The following is a 4243-nucleotide window of genomic DNA, read 5'->3' on the forward strand; positions in this document are numbered from 1 at the left end:
TTTGGAATGCATCCTCCCATGGTCTGGGTTGAGAGTAGTTCTGGTTCTGATTGTATGGTCTGAATGGGGGCTGAGAGGCTTGAGGAATTTGTTGCATTGGTGGAGCTGGAGCTGCTGGTCCATTCTGTTGGAATCCTTGAGACCATGAAAAATTGGGGTGGTCTCTCCATCCAGGGTTATATGTGTTGGAGTATGGGTTGTAATTTGATGGCTTTCTCATTACACCTATGGCATTGGCTTGATCTGAGTATGAGTCCTGGTCATGTGGTTCTGTTGATTTAGCAGTCGATAACGATGCTATTTGTCGAGCAAGACCTTCAACCATCTCCTTGACTTCTTTGATTCCTGAAGTTGATTCGCCAATTTGAACCTCATTCACTCCTTTAATTCTTCTAGTAGTCCTAAGTGATCGACTCCGTTGTTGGGAATTATCTGCTTGTCGCTGGAAGAATTCCCAAATTTCTGATGCACTTTTTGACATTAGCTCTCCTCCACTTGTTGCCATTAGCCATTCTTGCACATTTGGTAGTAATCCCTCCAAAAAGTATTGGCATTGATGCCATTTCTCGTACCCATGATGTGGACACTTCAAGAGTAGCCCATTGAATCGCTCCCATGTTTCGAAAAATTGCTCGTCCTCTCTCTGGGTAAACTCCGAGATTTCCCTGCGAATAGCGTTGGTTTTATGCACTGGGAAATATTTATTCAAAAATTTCGTTACCATTTGTTCCCATGATGAAATGCTATTAGCAGGTAAAGTATTTAACCATGAACGAGCTCTATCTTTTAAAGAAAATGGGAATAGTCTAAGTTTAACATCATCATCTGAAAAATTCTCATATTTGAATGTTTGACAAATGGCATGAAAATCATTCAAATGATTATATGGATCCTCATTTTCTAGGCCATAAAATGTAGGGAGACAATTTAACACACTAGGTTTTAATTCAAAACTCCTAGCAGCTACATTTGGGTATCTTATGCATGACGTGCTCAAATTAGCTAAGGGACTAAAATAGTCCTTAAATGGCCTCTCCTGTGGTGCTTGTAAATCCATTTTATTTTTAACGTGTTTGTGTGTGCGAAGTGTTTTTTCTAATTCAAGGTCTATAGGTTCAAGATTAGGTAATAATGACCTACGACCATGCATACAAAATAAATAAAATAAAAATAAAGATGCAAACAAAACAAAAAATAAAGATGGGAACAAAACAAATAAAAATAAAGAAGAGTGAGAAATTACGATACTAACCTTATTGCGCTATTACAACCTTTCTATAAAAATACACAAAAATAAATACGTGAAAGAAATTAACTAAAAATTAAATTAATAAGATAAACAAAAAAAAAATTACAAAGAAAAATAAATGGAAAATTAAATTACAGAATTTTAAAGAAGAGAAAAAGAAAAGAAATACTAACCTTTAAATGTAGATTCACTTTTTTTTCTTTTTTTTTTTAATTTTAAAAAAAATACAAGAAAACAAATAAAAGAAATTATTCACAAAAATTAATTCTATGAATTAAAATTACTTACCTCCCCGGCAACGGCGCCAAAAACTTGTTGTGCAAATTTTAATGTACTCGCAAGCGCACGAATCTGTTGTAGTATAGATTAATGGTGACGAGTGTCGATCCCACGAGGAGGTGGATTTTAATTGTGTAGAATTAATTTTGTGAATGGGTGATTGGATTTGTGGTGGAAATGATTGGAATATGCTAAAACTTAAATTAAAATGGAGAGAATAAATTCTAAAATTGGTATTGAAATGGTGAGAATAAATTGAAGAGAATTCTATTGAAATGACGTACTTGGGTATCTGGATCCGTATCAACATGCATCATGGGCTAAATAATCCGTATTAATGCCAATTAAATCATGAGGGGGGAATCCACACCTCATGAACCACGCTCTAATCAATATGGTGCTAAGGGCTTATCGTGCCAAATAATAATAACCTTGTACTAGAGGGCCGGTGTAACCAAGGCGGTACTAGACAAGATTAGTATTATTTGTCGACGAGAAGTCAAAACATCCACAAAAACTAGAGGGGAAGAGAAAATAAATTTACCAAATTAAGCCCATGACACATGTTGAGACTTCACCTTCAACCCAAGCTTGAAAGAAAATTAGCCACTCATAATTGAACTAGGGGCAAAATGGAAATTTATTAAAATACGAAGAAAATACAAGATGGAGAGAGAATTACAGAAAATGGATCCCAAAAATGGATTCAGAGATATCAAATTAGGGGGGAGAGGCCCCCTTTTTATAGATACATGGAGTAAATCATGGCCATCGGATTAAAAACAGTTTGGACGCTCAGGATTGCGCCACGTCATCAGTCAACAGTCCACGGTTTGACCACGCGGATGAACAGTAACACGGTTTGACCCGACTTTGAACAGTAACGCGGTTTGACCCGACTTTGAACAGTAACGCGGTTTGACCCGGATGAACAGTAACGCGGTTTGGTTGAAAATAATCCTGTGTGATGCATGCACCGTACGCGAGATTTTTCGTCCACTGATATGCTGCCACGTCACCATCAACAGTACATAAGAATTTTAGTCCAACAGGATCGTGACACCTCATCAGTCAATGCCACATCATCGGTCAATGCCACGTCATCATCCGTCTATGTGAACAGTGTCGTGAACAGTAACGTATACAGTACCGTACACGTGAATAGTACCGTACATGTGAATAGTGCCATTTTTCCTTTTATACTCCTCCTAAGGTTTTTGACCGTCCTGAGTTCAAAAGTGATGTCCGTTTTGCCGTCTGATTTCTCCTTTATTGTGAAATGACTATAATGCCCCTAAAATACATAAAATACTTAATTAAAATAAAACACATGTAATTAAATCACAAGAAGGTTAAACACATAAAAGTAAGGGTTGTTAATAAGACTTGAAATGTAAAATGACGGTTTTCTCCTTTATAAATATGCATTTTCTAACACTCAACACTTACCAGCCTCATCAGAGGCTACCACAGTATCAGCGCAGCAGGGCGCAACCTCCTCGCTCACCAGCTAGGGAGCCTTGGAGACGGCATGACGCGGCATATGGTGGTCTTCATCCACACTCCCATGGTAGTAGAAGGAGCAGACCGAAAGCGCTGCCACCGCCTCCAACTCAGAACGGCGCAAATAGAGAAAGGGCAGTGCACATGATCAACCAGAACCAGGACTATGGGTGGTATACTTCCTTGAAGATGCCCCTGGATGAGGTGTATGAGGCCATAAAAGACCAGGGACTACTGTACCTCTCTGCCCCAATAACAAAGCTACGCAGCAGGAGGGATAGGGGACACTATTATAAGTTCTATGGCACTTATGGCCATACCACTGCAGAATGCAGAGATCTCAAGACCCAGGTTGAGGATTTGGTGAGAAATCGGTACCTGGACGAGTTTATATATGGGACTTTCCCGATGATGGCCTCGACATGTGAAGGGGAGCAGAGTGACAGAAACTTGAGGCACGAGCAGCCTACAGTAAGGGTGATAGCTGGGGGCCCAACATTGGCCGGAGATTCCAACAGATCGAGGAAGAATTATGCTAGATACGCCATGACTAGTAAAGAGGTATTCTTCAACACCCCAGCAGTCAAACGAGCAAGAGTCAGGCAAGTGCCAATCATGTGGACAGATGAGGATGAAGAAGGGATTTTATACCCCCACGAGGATGCTTTAGTCATCAAGGCCACTGTTGCTAGCAAGAAGTTTGACCAGATACTGGTTGACACAGGGAGCTCAGTTGATGTGTTGTTAAAGGCAACTCTGAAGGAGATGGGAATAGCAGACTTGAAGTTGGAGTGCTCCAATACCTCCTTGAAGGGGTTTGGAGGAGGAAAGCTGGTCCCTCTGGGCGTGGTCGAGCTGCCTATCACGATTGGGAGCTCCCCGACAGAAAGGACTATGATACTGGACTTTGTGGTGGTGGATGAAGAAGGTCCTTATCAGATGATCCTAGGTCGACCATTTTTTAGAATGAGCAAAGTGGTACTGTCCAACCATTATCTAGCTCTCAAGTACCGGGTGAATGGGGTAGTTGGAGTGGTACGAGGAGACCAGAGAATCGCACGAAGTTGTTACTCCTCGGCAGCAAGGGAAGCAATGCAGATAACATCCCTTGATACCCGAGTGGAAAATAAGAATTGCGGACAAGAACCTGTAGAGGAGCTGGAGACAGTGAGCCTGGGACCGGAGCATCCGGGAAAAAACGATCAGAATCAG

At 40.8% G+C, this 4243-nt stretch overlaps 1 non-coding gene across 1 annotated transcript; it reads left to right on the forward strand.

The window, feature by feature from the left end:
• Positions 1-569: 569 nt before the first annotated feature.
• On the forward strand, positions 570-673 carry LOC112095978. The gene has a single exon (XR_002904138.1). It is a non-coding gene; the product is annotated as a small nucleolar RNA R71 (small nucleolar RNA).
• The last annotated feature ends 3570 nt before the right edge of the window (positions 674-4243 follow it).

This window comes from Citrus clementina, unplaced genomic scaffold, assembly GCF_000493195.1.
Source record: "Citrus clementina cultivar Clemenules unplaced genomic scaffold, Citrus_clementina_v1.0 scaffold_1, whole genome shotgun sequence".
Lineage (NCBI taxonomy): Eukaryota > Viridiplantae > Streptophyta > Magnoliopsida > Sapindales > Rutaceae > Citrus > Citrus x clementina.